The sequence below is a fragment of the Cricetulus griseus genome, chromosome 4, assembly GCF_003668045.3.
Source record: "Cricetulus griseus strain 17A/GY chromosome 4, alternate assembly CriGri-PICRH-1.0, whole genome shotgun sequence".
Lineage (NCBI taxonomy): Eukaryota > Metazoa > Chordata > Mammalia > Rodentia > Cricetidae > Cricetulus > Cricetulus griseus.
In genome coordinates, this window is record NC_048597.1 from 86,889,256 (window position 1) to 86,907,019 (window position 17,764).

At 43.2% G+C, this 17,764-nt stretch overlaps 1 protein-coding gene across 5 annotated transcripts in view; it reads right to left on the reverse strand.

Annotated features, from left to right (window-relative positions):
- Stard13 (StAR related lipid transfer domain containing 13) overlaps positions 1–17,764 on the reverse strand; it is a 204,452-nt gene that overhangs the window by 72,673 nt on the left and 114,015 nt on the right. Inside the window, exon 1 of one of the 5 annotated variants that reach the window (XM_027413760.2) lies at positions 7,950–8,085. The exons of the other annotated variants lie outside the window; for them this stretch is intronic. The gene's annotated coding sequence lies outside the window, so the exon portion shown is untranslated. Of the gene's footprint in view, positions 1–7,949; positions 8,086–17,764 lie in introns of those variants that run through there. 5 annotated transcript variants of the gene reach the window in all.

The window sequence follows — 17,764 nt, forward strand, 5'->3', positions numbered from 1 at the left end:
TGAATTTCACTCTAGGTATGAAACTGCTATTCCATGAATGCTAAAGTTTCAATGTTTGCTTAGAGAGAGAGAGAGAGAGAGAGAGAGAGAGAGAGAGAGAGAGAGAGAGAGAGAGAACAAACAACACCAAATGAAGGCAAATTGGACATCATTTAAAAATGAACATGTGAACTCTGGTGGACTATAGACTCCACAAGTCATACACATTTTCAAACACACAGTGTGTGCCTTTTTCATGAAATTAACAAATTTGCTCACAGTGAACATCAGGAACATCTGAAAAAACAAGGTGATTTCACCTTTATGCAAAGTTAATGTCACTGCTTTCCAGGGATGTTAAAACAAACAACAACAATAAAAAAAGAGGATGTATTCTAGCTTTATTTTGTTCAAGTTTTTTCTCGCTGAATGTATACTTTCCTCTCTCAAGAGAGCCTGTCAGTTTATCCAGGAAGCAGTCCCAGGACACAAGCAGATCAAGAGGATGCTGGGAGGGAACAAAGCTGAACACGTTTGACAGTGAAGGGTGGGGTTAAATTCCAACTCCATGTTTCAAAACCTCCCTGACCCTAGGTAGGCTGGATTTACAGACCCCAGTTTCCTTACCTACAGAATAAAACCAAACAACAGTGCCTCCCTCAGAGCACTGTAAAGAATTACATGACTGGGTCACTGAAAAGTGATTATACTCTTATGGGAGCACAGCTTTTGTTACTCTTACATATGAGGGGTGGGTGCTGACTGTTTTTCTGTAATAGACAGAGCCATTTCTTAATTTAGTATCCTCATATCTATCCACTCAGCCCTTCATCTGGCCTCAAAACAATGGAAGGCACTTATCCTTCACAGCTGCGGAGTGCCCCAATGAAAGCCTGCTGTTAAGTGCTGTAGAACACCGCACGGCTCCCGACACACAGGGCTCTAAGGCAGGCAGAGAAGACAAACACCTGGTCCCAGCACAAATCAGGAGATCATACTCCTGTGGGGACCACAGTGCTCTCCAGGGCTCACAGCAAAGGATATATTTTTGGATAAAGTGACCACTCAAATCCCAGCAGAGGATGTGAAATTTGAGTCAGACAGTTCTGCCGTGGAGAAGGCTTCTTCTGTCCGCCAAGAGCCTTGGAATCTCATGAGCTCATGCCTTCCTGGCAGCAGGTTCTTCTGGGACTGTATGAGAGCCTGTTGGAGGGCCCTGAGGCCGCACAGCACCTGCCAGCCTGCATTCAGTTCCTCCTTTGACAAGGTGTTTAACATGATTCATTCTGTATCCCACGGAATGTTACATTACAGCCTCTCTACTAAACGATATGTGGCAAGAGTCATAAATGAGATTTGACACTTTGAAGGTGGCAGTAAAGGTTTCTCCTAAATGGCTGTTACTTTGGGGATATGAACACCAGCCCGAGGAAGGCAGTTTTTCGATTACAATTTACAATGTGCTTACTAGTTAATAAGTAAAATATTAGCTTCCCTATGCCTGATACTCAGAAAACCCAAGGTCAAAGATGTCTTAAAACAAAGCCAAACACAGCAAACCTTGGGAAAAAGATCTCTATCAAACATGTGGGCTTCATTAAAGGAAACACATTCAGAGTTGATTTTTTTCCATGTCACAAGGAAAATCTGAGCAGATGAATGAAATATGAACAAAGGAAAGAGCACTTTCTGTGCATTGATGACTCAGAAAAGTTGGGAGCTGAAGTGCAGCCCTAGGTCACTGACCTCAAAAAGAGGTCCTAATTCTCCCACGCAGGCTTCATGCCAAGTGCATGCTCACTGTGAAAAACCCTCCAGGGGTCTACACACACATCTGCTTTGTAGAGAGGTAACATGTGAACGCATCCAGACATCGTGCAAACAGCAAACAGGCTGAGATTCAGTTACCTTTAGACCAAAGAACTACTTTGTCTAAAAGATTATGATGAATGTTCTTTGGCTGCGCAAATTGTACCTGATGCTGAACAGAAGAAGCTTTTGAGAACAGGCTTCCATGAACCTCTGTTTTCCCAAAGTAAAGAACGAGTAAATATTCATACATAATTTAAGAAGTCTGTCTTGTTCAGACCAATGGGTGGCCTGGGGCCCTGTTTTGCAATTATTATTATCTGTTTTAAAATTTATCCTTTGAGACTTTATATATATATATATATAAATATATATATATATATATATATATATATATATATATATGAAATATATTTTGGTTCTATCCATCCCCCACCTCCAATTCCTCCCAAGTCCTCCTCCCAATGCTATATCCTCCCATTGAAAGAAAATCCACTGAGTCCAACTACTGACTCCAATTATGTGCACTGTGTGGGATTGTTCACTGTAACACAGGCAACCTATCAAGAAAGGTGACTCTACCATCTCCAGGAGCCAACAGCCACCAACAGCTCCTCAGCTGGGGGTGGGACCTCATGTGCCTTTCCATGGTCTGGGGGTTCTTAACCTGGGACTTTTAGATAGGATTCGGAGGTCTGGAAAGCTTGTGGCATGCAAATGTTGTTCTCTGTGTGTATATGTGCATGCCTCTGTGTGTGTGTGTGTGTGTGTGTGTGTGTGTTGCTGTTGAGGTTACATAGTTTACTCCACCACTACAGCGCTCACATTTAGCTCAAGAAGAAAACTGTACACCTTGGAGAAGTCAGAGATGGCCAGTTCTGTTCTATTCTGCTTCAAGTGGGCACCAATTTCTGAAACTTGAGGAAATAAACAATCACCCCCCACACACACTCATGTACTTGCATTCTATAAATATGTGAAAGACAAGGTTGTAGGCATCCTTTAACAACTATGAGGGCTTTGCACCATCTTAAATGATGACATCATAGATAGATAACCCCAGACTGGAAACTATACTGGATCTTCACATCTGCAGTTCATTAAAAACAACAACAAAATGCTTCCAAACATTTATCTGGTGTGTGTGTGTGTGTGTGTGTGTGTGTGTGTGTGTGTGTGTGTGTGCGTGTGCACACACATTATGGTGCTCACCACGGGGCATGAGTGAAAGTCAAAAGACAACTTGAGAGAGTCAGTTCTCTGCTTCTACCATTTGAGTCCTGTGGATGGAACTCAGGTTATCAGGCTTGGCAAGCTCCTGAACACATTGAGCCACCCCACTAGTCTACATATCTAGAACTCAGGCTAAGGCCTTGTGAATAGTTTGTATCGAGTGACTGTTGGCTGAGGGCATGAGTGACTCTATTAAAAGCAAAATGAAGATCTGGAGGCCAACAAACTCAAAAATATATTTCTCAGATAGTCGGATTCCTCTAACCCTACAGGTCTGTGCCAGTACAGGAGAAATGTATAATGAAGACCCCCGAGCTGGGAAACCCTCCATGAAAAGAAGGTAATGGGGGCTGGAGCGATGATTCAGCAGTTAGGAACACCTGGTCCATCCTTAATTTCAGATCTAGGGTATTTGATGCCCTCTTCTGACCTAGAACACAAAGTATACATACATACAGAACACTATGCATATTACATAAAAATAAATAAAGCTGCAAAAGAAGAAGGCAACACTGTCCTTCTAGTTGTGAGTCTGACACTGGGGAATTGTCAGTGTTCCTGCACATCTGGATGTTACCCCACTGTCCTGTGCCGACTGGAACAATTATTCCTGGGGGCTCTGAAGTAATTTTTAAAAGTGGCTCTAGAAAGAGAAAGATGGAGCGCACTAGAGTTCAAGTGGAGGGTTTTTTTTTTTTAATTAGGGAAAAAGGATCGTAAAAGGGGGAAAGGGGAGGGGGGGAGACAGGATCAGTATGAGAGAGGAAAGAGAGGCAGAGAGAGAAAGAGAGAGAGGGGGAACAGACAGAGAGAGGGAGAGAGAGAGAGGGATGGGAGGTAAGCAGGGCCCTTTTAAAAGGGAACATAGTGACTAGGCACAGGTGGTGCTCTTAGTGGCAGCAGCTGAGGACGTATCCTGTCAGTACTCCAAAGGCAGGCCAGTACAGATGCCTGAATACTAACATCTGATCCCCTTTAACACTGGCCCTGCATCAAATCCTTGGGAATTCCAAGCACACACAAAACTGCAAGGGTTGATGTCAGAAGAGTAACTGTAAGGCAGATGTGGTGGGTCATGCCTGCAATCCCAGCACTCTGGTCTCTGAGGCTCAGAATTGCTGAGAGTCTCATGTCAGCTCTATTACACAGTGAACTCTAGGCCAGCTTGGGCTTCAGTGTAAGACAGTGTCTCAGAAAAAAAAAAGAAGAAAGGAGGAAAGAAAAAAGAAGGAAAGAGGGAAGAAAGAGAGAGGAAAAGAAAATATTACTTCATTTTATTCTCATAGATAATTAGTGTCCCTTTTTAAGTAATCAAGCCCTACAGGGATATAGTCATGCTTGAAAAATCATTCATTGTTGAGTCACAACCACAGGAAAGAATAGTGTAGAACTTTCAAATGTTTGACCACATCTTTATTGTAAGATAAAGAAATATAATTCATATTGTGAACAGACACACACTTATATCTGCACACACACAGACTGACACAAATTTTCACAAATAAAAGTTACCCTTTATGTGCACAAACCGACTTTCTCCTCCCTTCCCATGCCATTTTGTCCTTATTTTTCTCAGGTGCCTGTCACAGCCAGGGAAATCTGGTTAACACGTGTCTTGACTTTGTGTTTAGTAGCTCTTGGTTACTCGAGAAGAATCTAGTTAAATGAATATATTGAATGGCATTCTATGAGTCATATACCTGAGGAGGGTTCTCCTTAGACTCCTCTTCTTTCTTAATTCTTCAAAGTCTCACAGCACAATCCCAGCACCTGTTATGAGACATTTCCCAAACACCTCTTTTCCTCTCACCCCATTCCCTCCTTGGTTTAGACCCTGTACCCAGGACTATTGCAAGGGAATCTCAACAAGTCTTCTTCAGTGATCATCCCTGAAAACTTTTATCATTCCTGTCACCAGCAGAATGGAGTGTCAACTCATCACTATGGCCCGTGTGCCTTCCTGTCAGCCAAGGCTCACACACCGCTGCCCAGCACTGCTCAGAGCTCCCCAGCCCAGGCTGTGGTTCACAGCCCACACTCAGTTCCAACTGCTTCCTCTATCTTTCCATCCATCACAGTCCTACGTCATCCCCTCCCAATTTACTCTCATCTATGACTGTTCTACCATGATTCCGTGGGGACACTGGAATCCCAGGTTGGCCTGGCTCTGGACTATTATATTCCTTATGAGACAACATTGGCATGTTCTCAATGCACATCTGTCTCCTCCATCTGACGTCGGCTCTTTGAGGGCCTCACTCACTCTGGCACCATGAGTGCCTCGCAGAGCTCATGGAACCTGGTGTGTGTTCTGTAGGCGTTGAACTGAGAGCAGCTGCGCAAGGCTTGCCTTGTTCTGCAGGAATCTCAGGCCAGAGTGGACTGCAGACTTATTCTTGCCAAAGTCTCTGGACCTTCTCCCTGGAAAACCTCCTTTGCTTTCCTTCTCCTTACCTGGTTTGATTCAAGGAGGCTGGGAGTGGGGTGGGGTGGGGCACAATCTGGACACCATAGCTTTCTGTTATACTCCATTTGAGAAGCCTGATGCACCTGTTACTGGGGCTGGAGTTTGGCAGCATTCCACCCGCCAGACTTAATCAATAAGCACCAAGGGCATGGAATCTCATGCAGCCTAGAGGTCTGGAAGAGTGCTGGGGAGTCAGATGTGGCCCAGTGCCAGGAGAATGGGGCTTGTTCTTGTGGTAGATTTGAGGCTGGATTCAGTGAGGACATACCAAAACTCCCTGGATATGCCCTGGAGGAGGCACAACTAACCCTGGTGGACTCATTTGTTCCCCAGAGGCAATCATCCAATGGGCCATGATGGGGAGTGGGGGTATGGGATGCTATTAATGACAGCAATGCCTTCCATTCTTTGAGATGCTTGACTATGACTACTTGGGTTCTCAGCAAGAGGGAGAAACAGGATAATATACTGGGGTGAGCTGACTTTGGACCCTGAATAGCTGTTTCTGTCTCTAGCACCCTTCTTTCTACTTTGCTTAAATAAGACCTTTCCTTTCTCAAGGGTGCAGCCCACTAGACTGCCTCCTTGGAACCATCTAACAGGTTGGTCACCTCCACACTATGACGAATGGCCACCTCGAATTCCCACCTGATCTGTTTTCTGTGACCAGGCCTTCCATCTCTTTATTAGAATGAAAATTTAAGCATGATGGACATGGAGACAGCCAGGGCTCCATGTAGGTTTGTGGTACTTGTGGTACTTCCAATAACAAAGAAAAAATGAGCATGGGCATGGCTGAGGATGACAATGACGACAATGACAGAGGTGACTTTTATTAATCTCTAGAAAGAGAAAAGTGATGGAGCCAGGAGAAAATAGTGAGCACCTTTACTAAATAAAATAAAAACAGAGTGATAGAAGGAAGAAGAAGAAGAAGTAGAGATTGTGGACAACCTTGACAACAACCACAAACCAAAAACAAACAAACAAATAAACAAACAGAAAAAAACCCTGACAAAAAGGTGGCATTCACACTATAGAGCTCCTATGCACCAAGCAAAGGGCTCCGAAACCCAAGCCCCAGTTTCCTTATATGCACACATTTCTCTCATCACCTGTACTCATCAGTGAAATTGTGAGGGTATGAGGAGCCCAGGGAAAGGAAGGACAGTTAGCTCACCATGCAGTCCTGTCCTGGATATAAGCATTTGATTTCATTTTGTGTTTAACAACCATTGAACAGAATGAATTCTCTGTATTGACACACATTTAAAAACCTGAAGCCTGGGCTGGAGAGATGGCTCAACAGTTAAGAGCATTGGCTGCTCTTCCAAAGGACCCGGGTTCAATTCCCAGAACCTACACGGCAGTTCCAGGGATCTCTCTCTCTCTCTCTCTCCCTCCCTCCCTCTCTCTTTCTCTTTCTCTTTCACACACACACACAGATATGCAGGCAAAACACCAATGCACATAAAAATAAATTCAAACAAACAAACCCTGAAGCCATTATTCTTCCCTGAAATGAATCTTGCTTTTTCCCCCTTTCCCACTGATATACCTGAACAGAAAGAAAAGGTTCCCTCAATGAATTTTACATTTTCCTATACATAGTTAGAATCTAATGAATTCATACTTTTTTTTTTTTTAATACGAAAAACTCTCCTTCAATTGTGAGGAAAATGATGCTCCAGGGAGATACGTGATTCTGCAGACTCTCAAGACTCCTGGGCATTTTGCCTCCCTGATGAAGCTTGCATGAGCTTTTAAAAGGAAAAAAAAAAAAACCCTCACTTTAGAGAGATCTATTTATTCATTTCTTTGTAACTGCCCCTCTGCGTACCACACAAATTCTAATGCCATACTGAGAGCCAAGGGCTCAGCTCTAAAGAGACACATGGCCAAGGGCTGGCAGAGGTCAGCTAAGCACAAGATCACAGGACGAATGCAGACTCTCTGCTCAGCAACATGAAGTGCTGGCTTGCAAGCAAAGACATTCTTGAACATATTTCCTTGAAGTAGCAGAGTGCCTCAAGTGCATTTTACTCAAGAATGCAACCAACCTCATGCAAGGTGATGACTGCAGAGACAACCCAAATCCTGTTTAGTATCCACGGTTCTCGAACTCTTCAAAGTAAAAAGCTGCGCTCTTCATGGAATCCCTGTGCACAGGTCTCAGTGGGAGGCCGCCCTGTACCTCCTACTTCCAAGGCCCGCAGAGTAGGGGTGCCAAAGAACCAGGGGTTCTCCGAACTGCCTCCAACCCCACTCCCATCATCTTCTGGATGTCATTTTCCATCCAGGACGACCTACTCCATCCCAGCAGCCAAGTCCATTCATTTTCCCTTCTTTACCTCCTTAAACATCAGCTTTTTCCGTTACCTTTCTGTGTGTCTCCCTCTCCTGCCACCCAAGGTTCACACTCCCCTCCCTCAGCCTCCTGTGCCCTTCCACCCACACTTACCCCAGCACTAGAATTTTTGGTCTCCACCACTTTCATGTTCCCTCCACAGCCGTCCGCCTCTGCATCAGCCCAGTGCTAAGCACCACAAAGGGGTTTGATTAATGTTTTCGGGAAGACTGAGGGAGCTTCCAGCATGGATGTTCTGACAGACTTAGAGCAGGGAACAGATGATCATTCTCTCTCCCGCTTCCGGCCACCAAGAGCAGAAAGGAACCTCACTGGTCCCCAGAGACCTGAGGGGCCTTGGCCGGGATTCCAATCCTCCACACTTCCTCTCCCCACTGTTTTCATTCACGTTAAAAAGAAACATCAGAGCCTCAAGAAGGAAGACTGTTTGGGGCAGAAAACAGCATGCACTGTCTGAGGAAGGGGTTCCTTGGGGCGACTGAAGTGTAAGGTAGAGTATATATGTTCCACTGACCCCATTGTCCACAGTCTTTCAGAAGAGGACAGAACTGGCCACCCCTAAAGAAGTAGCACATAACTCATTCTGAAATACCAATGGCCTGTTAGCTTCTGTTGGAAATTTCCAGATCCTTTTCTTATACACTCTTGGAGATTATAAACACACGTTGAAAATGTTCCACGTGGCTGGGGAGGTAGCTCAATGGCAGCATCCTTGCCTAGCAAGCAGGAGGTTCTGGCTAGACAAGCCAAACAAATAACCAAAAGAACACATCCGGCAGCTGACTAAATGTAGTTAAGATGGGTTTTTAAGAGACGGCCTCTTCCTTGGTACAAAGGTACAATGCAGGTCCTATGTGTCCATTGATTCTCTCTGTTTTAAATTTCATTTAACTTTGGTATTTTTGAAACAGGTGCTTGCTGTGCAGCCCAGGCTGGCCTTGAACCCTCTATGTAGCTCAGGCTTGCCTCAAACTTGCAATCCTTCTGTCTCTGCTTCCAGAATGCATACAACCTCTTAAATGTTATAGAGCTCCTCTTCTTTGGCAAGTGTGATTTCCATTTACAATCTAAGTTATATGTTATTAATTATGTATTCCATAGTGGTACTTACTTCATAAAGTGATTATAGTGTCAATCGATTTAGGATATTTGAAATGATTAAAGCACACACATGCACTCTTAGGTTTACCACATTGTAGATTTTTAAAATTCATCTGTGGCACCATGGCTTCTATTAGCAAAGGCCAGAGTCCACTAAACTACTTTTGCCAGAATCTTCCTGAGAAGGCCTTCAAGCATCTGCACCCATTCCCTCAGGCTGCATAACGTGCTTCCTTGCTTCACAGAAGCCATCTGTGACAGACAGAGATGACTGTCTTGGGAAAGGGGGGGAGTAACCCTGGAGTTGACGTCATTGTCATTTCTGACATTCCAACCCTGTTCTCTCCCCCATAGGGACACTTTTTCAGACCTATAGCTCACTCCTCACTGCCCCCACCTGACTCCCAGGCCACTGAGTCACTTCCTGTCTTTCAGACTTGCTGATAAACTTGCTTTTGTAAAAACAAAATTAAGTTAAAATTTAAAGAATATTGTGACAGAAACAAAACGGCTATTTAACAACTATAGGCTAATAAACATACAGTGGATTGTAAGTTCCCAGAATCCTTTGTGTTTAAGCCATGAGAGGGCATTCACCAAAGGCATGTGGGTGACTCAGGCAGTGAACCTCTCCTGCTCTCCTTCCCCAGATGTGCCAGAGACCTCAGAAGCTACATGTGGAGGTGGCAAGGGCTTAGTGTGTCCAGACGTGAAGATCTTCCCACCTCTAGAGTGAGTGGGAGACACATAGGTAGTTGTTAAAGCTTGTGAGCACTTTGAGAACAGAAAACTCTGCCTGATTTGATGGTGGATCCCCAACCACTGTATGTCTGGAAAACTATAGGTATGTAGCCAGCGTTTGTGGATAAGTTATATAGAATATGCACATAAAAAACAAAAATGAATAGTTAGTTCTGCAGAAAATTTCTGGGCATGTTTTTCTACTACACACACACACACACATACACACACACACACACACACACACACACACACACACACACACACATACACACATACAACCTTACTCTCAATATTACTCAAAAACTCTTTTGTCTGTGTTCATTTTTGTTTCCATGGAAGGCACCCAACTTTCAGCAGGCACCAAACCAAGCTAGATTGTGTAATGGCTGCTTTTGAAAAGGATTCAATTTTTTCCCTTAAACGACTATTTCAGTTGACCTAAGAGGTTTGCTTTAGCACTGTTTAGTTTTAGAGAATTAAATGCGTTTAAAAAGCAACTGGGGATTTTTCAAGACTTTAAGGGCAAATCCCCTAAGAGGACACCAGCTAGGTGGCTTAGGTTTCCTTGCTCTGGTCTCCTCATGAAGAAAGCTCTTGTGCCTTTTGGCAATATCAGTCCATGAAAATGACATTTGTGACACAATTTCCCTTAAAATACCCACAAAACTCTGTTTGTTTGCAATTATTTTCATTCTAAATTCAAGTTCTGGGTTTAAGATTCCAAGAAATACTTGGTGTCTCTTTTTAAATTAGTCCTTCTTATTGGGACAGGCAATATCTGTCAGGTACAAGCCAAAGATTCTCTGGCCTTGTATCCTTCCCTCTTGCTTTTTAAAGACAGGGTTTCTCCTTGTATCTCTGGTTGTATCACTCTGTATACCAGACTAGCCTCGAACTCACAAAGATACACTTGCTTCTGTCTCCGTGAGTGGTGGGATTAAAGGTGTGTGCCACCACCACTGGACTTTCCTCCTCCTCCTCCTCCTCTCCCTCCTCCTCCTCCTCCTCCTCCTCCTCCTCCTCCTCCTCCTCCTTCTTGTCTTTCAAACAGGTTCTATTTCTTGAAGTTTTCTTTTTTAAAGAAATAACTTGGTCCTCTTATAGGACTTCTAACAGTGGGAACAGGGGCTATCTCTGACTCTCTTACTGGCTGCTGGGACTCCACTCCTCAAACAACTCATCACTTGCCCAGACTTAATAAATGGGGGAGGTGCTTAGTCTTACTGCAACTCAATACACCATGTTTTGATACTCACAGGGACCCGCCTTTCCCAGGAGAAGACAGAAGAGGAGGGGATTGTGAGGTGGGATGGGGGTCTCTGGGGAGAGGTTCTGGAGAGGAGGATGGAGGGGAAGATGGAAGGGTGGAAAATAAATAGAAGATTAAAAAAAGAAAAAACCCACCATAGGCACATAGCTTGATATGCCATAAAACCATAAGAAATAGTTATGTGCCAGGGTTTTAATTCCCCTGGTGTGTCTTTCACATCAATAGCAGGTACAGTGTACTTATGCAGGAGTCTCCAGTGCAAGCCCATCTTTTCAAACTGGTGCTCAGTTGGACATGGTTACATGCACTTTTAGCCCAGCACTCAGAAGTCAGAGGCAGACAGAGTTCTTTGAGTTCCAGGCCAGCCTGGTCCACATAGCGAGTTCTAGGCCTGCTAGGACTACATAGTGAGAACTTATCTCAAATAAATAAATCAATGCTTCTTCTAGATATTTCTCAGGGCAAAAATAAAATAGAAATAAAAAAATAAGTATCTGGTTAGTATAGGTATTTCTTAAGTCAGAAACTGTGCCGTCTTTCTTAAGTTGATCTTCCCGGATTTGGGATTCGCTCAGCTGCCCTTGTTTGGCCCATGCTTGGAGCCCTGGGTTTTGGCAAGTGATGAGTAGGGGTACCTGGCTGAAATATGACACCTGGAAGCTTCCCACTTCAACCTACTCCAAGTCTTTAAATGCTGTTGTAAAAATGATAGCCTGCAACCTGACCCTAGACTTTTGTTATTTGAGAATCTGGCTTCCCAATGCTCCCCTGGACGAAATAATCCTCCTGTTGTGTGAGGTACACTGTGATGACGGGAAGCAAAGGAATTCCTTTTTGGTGAAAGTTCCATCCTGGGTAATGAGCATTAGCTTGGGAGATATATATATATATATATATATATATATATATATATATATATATATATATATATATATCCCGAATGTGGTTTGCATAAAATGTATTGCAAGGAGTTACTAAAGCCAGGGTGACAGCAACACCCCAAATGTTTTTAAGTATGCAACTCTAGGCATGGCCACTGTGATGGACCAATGGCTCAGGACTCAGGACTGGGACAGGGCACCCAGTCTCCATGTGTACAATATAAATGATACAACCATGAAAAAAGAAGCATTTAATAAAAGCAAAACTCTCAGGTTCATTCCAATTCATTGTGCTGCTCAAATTTCAATGTGAAAAAAATAAAAGAAGCCTTGGAATTCAGTAAACAATTTACAAGGTATAATTAGACTCGATAAGTTACACCATAAACAGCTCCTAAAGTGCAAGTGAACCAAACATTATATCTATCTTTCTAAGTGTACTTTTCTTAGGAAAGTTTTGGTGATTTGGCCATGAAAGGTTGCTAGACCATAAGCAAAGTGATTTTAAAATGATTTAGATTTACTTTTCAAAGGTGCTTTCATTGGCCATAGTCTCTCTTGTTACCAAAACATTTTTAAACTTTCTGTAGAGAGACACTGTAGCTCTGCCTCCAGTTTTTTCTTTTTTCATTTTTAACTTATAAAGTCAGAAAGTGAAGGGAAAGAGCTTTCGAAGTGCAGGGGCTTTTATAGAGCAGGTTATTATCTCAGAGGTGACTTGAGATGGGCATAGAAGTCATTCTGCAGAGAGGCTTGCTAGCTGGGTAACTTTGGCTGCAAAACTTGACCCTTCCAAACCTCGAGCCTTCTCCCCAGGAAGGGGAAGCCGCTTGGACAGTCTTTCAGATGCACTAAGAATCCTGTGATCTGCACGATGAATGCAATGCTGACGGTACCTCTAATCGGAGAAGCCCATGCCAGTGGGTCGGTGTCACAGGACTCAGAACACAAACCTGTACTTCTGTCTTGGCTGTCTGAGGGAAGACAATGGCTACACTAATGCTAACTCTATCAAGAAAAGCCCTGGGAATGTCAGGGAATATCATGGAATGTTGAGGTTTATCTGACTCTTGCTTTGCTCGGAAAGCTTTATTGGTGAGTCTTGATCCTGGTGGTTGACATCACTTCATAGTGTGGTCTCTGACATAGCAGGCTGAGCCTCTCCACAAAGCCACAGGCTCAGCAGCTGACTCTTGGTCTCTTGCGTCAGCCCCAATGCATCCTCTCTCAATTTGGGGATCAAATGTAACATTTCTAACCTCTCCCTGTTTTGTGATCCAGTTCTAATGGAAGTGAGCATGAAGGCCCAATGCCAAATGTAGAGCCTGAGTGAAGCCATGTTTTTAAGTCACGTTTTAAGTCTAAGGCAGACGTAAGACAGGATGTCTAAGCAAGTAAATGACCTTGGACTGCACCAGCCTACAAACCAGCTGTGCAAGCTTGTCTTGGTGCATGTGGCCTTGGCTTGCTTTCTCTGAGGTGGACCCACAGGTGGCTCACAGTGTCTGTTTATTAGCAGGTCCCACAGCACTTGACCAGTGCGAATCACATAGCACATGGTTAAACATGGCAGGAATTCACCCAGCATTGCTGTTGAAAGGGAAAAATATTCTACAGCATGCAAAGGCTTTAGGTATTTTGTGGTTTGACTGGAGATAAACACTTGCTATAATTGTAGTATTTACTGAGCAGGGGATAAGCTATTTGGGAGCTAACGATGTATCCTGGTAACACAGTGTTCCGTAATCCTTAATTTTCCCCCTAAGACATATTCTGGAATGTCCTCTTTAGCATGAATCATATGAGAAAGGTTTATAAAACTCACAAAGTATGCATAATTTTTATTAAAACAAAAATGTCTTCCTATATAGTGTTCAAATATTCTGCTAAAAGAAACCGGCATGGCTATTGTTGGTACCACAGGTGAGGCACAATGTCTAAAGCTTTCTGTAGCTCATTTAACCATCCCTGCCATAAGGAGGAAGAGACCAAGGCTCACCTAGGTTTTGCATTAGGATGCTGACACTTGAAACAAGCATTTCTGTTTCCAGCCTTTGCCTGTAACTGTGAACTCTTCCAAATCTTTCTGAATAAACTAGACTATAAATAAATAAAAACACACCAAAAGTTGTTCATGTAATTTCTGTGTGTGTGTATGCATTAATTGGTTATTAAATATGCACCAATAGAATAAGGAGTGGAGAAATGCCACCTATAAAGAAGGGCTTATCAAATTCTGCTAAAAATAGAACTTGCTGTTGATGAAAATGAAGAGGAAAAGTGGAATCACTAAACAACATTTTCCACAGATCTTGGTGGCTTTCCAGAAGGTTCTATGGGAGAACACTGGGTTTCCTGTTGGAGTGAAATCCCTAAGGGTTTTTAATGGAGGTGAGGGAGGGGAACATTTGGCAACATCAAAACAGTGTGTGTGATTGGCTACCCAGCTAAAGCCCCTTGTGTGACTTCTTGCCCTCATGATGCCCTGAAGTTAACTTTACCAACACCACTTCAGACATGAGCAATTCAGAGCCATAGGACAGCATGTACACCATCAACAATGGTCTCCAGATTCAAGCACAAACCATTCTGAGCCCCAAAGCCAGGCTTCTCAAAGTTGTCTTTGGGCCTGTTGTAGTTGTTGGCTGGTACACAGTATTTTCAGCAGGAGAACAAAACAGAGCTCTTGTGACTTGGGGACAGGGGAGAGATAGCACAGGGACCAGTAAAAAAAAAACAGGCGGCCAGTCCAGTCACCTATACTATTAATTAAGCTTTGCTATCTGCCAGCTAAGCCCGGCATGGCTCCCTGGTGATTATCAATGCAGTCAGGACTTCAAATGGCACTGATAACAACATAATCGGATTATGCACCCCCCCCACCCCAGAACTTAAGCAAAAAATGTTCTTTTAAAACCAAGGTTTCTGTGTTGTTTTTCTATTAATTACTAGTTCAGAGTGACCCTAGAGACCTCAAAGACTGTTAGAGCTGATTTTCACACACCCATGGAAAGAGAAAGAAGTAGTTCTCGCTGAGTGGAAGTGAGAACTGAGCGGCACACTCATGTAGCCTCTTTTTATCTTCAGTGTGGACTTGACAATCAGAGGCTCCGCATAGTGGAAAAGCCACAGCAATGGAGCACCGGACACAGGCCGTGTCTAATAAAAACATCTTTGTTTATGATGCCTGAACCACATACACATTTCCCTTTTAAAACCAAGTATTTGCATAAGTACTTAGAGCAATTTTGCAAATAAACCTGAATTTAAATGGGGAAATGGTTAATATTTTATTTTGAAAATTCACTTTACCTAGGTGAAGTTGTTTTATTTTTATTTTTCAGGTGTATTCACTTATTTTCTGTGCATAGGTGTTTTGCATACATGTACTATGTGCACCACATCATGCAGTGTCTGAGGAGGCCAGAAGGAGGAGTCAGATCTACTGGACTGGAGTTACAGATGGCTGTGAGCTGCCTTGTGGGTACTGGGAACTGAACCCTGGTTCTCTGCAAGAGCAGCCAGCGCTCTGAACTGCTGAGCCCTCTCTATTCCCTATTGGCAGCTTTTTATTTTCAAAACTATTCTGAAATAAAAAAAAAACCTCTTACTGTGTATCTTGTAAATGTAGACCCTTCTACAACAGGCTAATTGGTGTTCAAGTTTAAAAGTAGATTCACGTTTAGACATCGGATTTTGGGATATTTAGCATGAAGTGGAAAGTTTGCTTTCACAGGGACTAGGTATTAAACAGCCATGTTTGCTAACAGCAAACTCTGCAATGGTCTGGTGCTCTAGTATTATCGGGGAAAATATCAATTGGATAGACTCAAAACAGTGAAGAAGTAAAAGGAAAAGACGCTTTGTTCTCAACCCCCAGCTATGTTTCTCATGTTAGAGAAAATGAAAATATATTTTGTTCAACTTAAAAAAAGAATGGTAAACCACATTTCAGAAAGGAGGTTATATATGCTGTCAGTCCTCCTGAAAAATGACCCTGGTTTCCAGAAGCCTTGATAGTCATTTCTCTGTTGGGACACCCCTCCTTTGGATAAACACATTCGCATGTCTGTGCTTCATATTTCAGTCTTGCAGGGACTTCAAGGAAAAACTTAAACAAAACAAAAATCCCTCATATTCTCCCAGGCTTTTTTTTTTTTTTTTTTTTTTTTTTTTTTTTTTTTTTACTTCTTGTGTAAGAACTTTTATGAGATTGGAGTAAACTGTTTTATTTATTTTTCTTTGTTCTTCCCGTCTTACTGGAAGTGACCATTATCAGGATGGAATCATCTTCAATGAGAGTAAATTGGGACTAAGGAGATGACTCAAATCAATGACTAAGAATTAAAATATTTAGTTCTGCCGCCACTTTGGATATGCCAATTGAATTTTAAAGGGGTTGACATTTTCACCTATTCTGATGTGACATACATTTCCCTTTTGGAGGAAAGAATGACATTTTTATCAACCTTTTGTTTCATCCTCAGACTTGTGCATCCCTCTGCAACTCAGCCTTTGAAAATCCCGTGGTAGTCAAAACCCTAGTGAGCGCTAAGGATGTATAGCACAGTGGTCAAGCTCCTGTCTGGCAAGCATGAGGTGCTGCGTTCAGTTCCCAGTGTTATTGAAACTAAACAACACCCTCTGCCCCAAACAACAGTAAAAATAAATAAATAAATAAATAAATAAATAAATAAATGCCCAACAACCTCTCTACTCCCACACACAATATGAACCCCTCTAGCCTTCTTCCTCATAGTTTCTCAACATGGTTTTTTTTCCCTCTAAATCACTGCTTGTGTTCATCTAACTCTTAGTAAGCATGTCTGGTGTCCCAGCCACCTGGAGCTGACAAATATTTTCCTATGTGAAGGATCCCATAGCAACCAGATCTGTGTCAGGGACACAAACCAGCTGTTTGAGTGCTGCCAGCCATCAGCACCACCGCAGAGAGTTCATAACAGAATGTTTGAGAGCTCAAAAGTCATCATCTTTCAGGGCACAGTGTGTGTATGTGTGTGTGTGTGTGTGTGTGTGTGTGTGTGTGTGTGTGCATACACACGCATGTGTGTGTTCAAGTGTATGAGTTTTGTGTATGCATATGGAGGCAAGAGGACAATCTCACGTGCTGATCCTTGCTGGCCATCTTGTTTGAGGCAGGGTCTCTTGTTCTCCACAGACCAGCTGGCCCGTGAGCTTCTGGGAATTCTCCTGTCTCACCACAGGAGCAGCAGTGATTATAGACACACCTGACCATGTCCAGCTTTCACACGGGTTCTGGGAATTCACACTCAGGTCCTCACACTTGTATGGCAAGTACTGCACTGACTGAAGTCTCTCCTCAGCCCTAGAACACAGCTCTTTAGACATGAGAGTAGAAACTATCTAGGAGGGGACCCGAGATAGGTAAGGTTACAAAGACCCTTCTGTTTGGAAACTGTCAGGTTGTCACAAGCGATGCCATCTCGGAAAGTTAATAAGTCTCACACAGCCTCGGTTTCTTGTTTGTGAAATGTGGCCATGAGAATGCTGTGGGGTGAAGCATACTGTCATTGGCAGAGGGGAACCACGTGGTGTAGGTGCTATTATTAGGTTAAGGAACACATACAGATGCAGACTGTGACAACAAAGGTCTACAAAAGAGGGTGCAGGGGAATGCATTAAACATTCTAGTATTCTTTTGCCAGTATTTAATATCAGGATGTTATGTTAAGCCCTGTTGGTGCTTTCTGAAGGCAAGTGGTAGCTGTGTGAGATAGAGGGTTGCTTTGGGGAACAGCCATGTCCCCTGTGTCCTTGCTTTCGAGACTGCCACCCATCATGGACGCAGTTGAGAGCATCATGTGGAGACATGCACACTTTTCATTAAGCAAACCCCCAGAAAAATCGATAATTGATGTCAGACTCTTGCA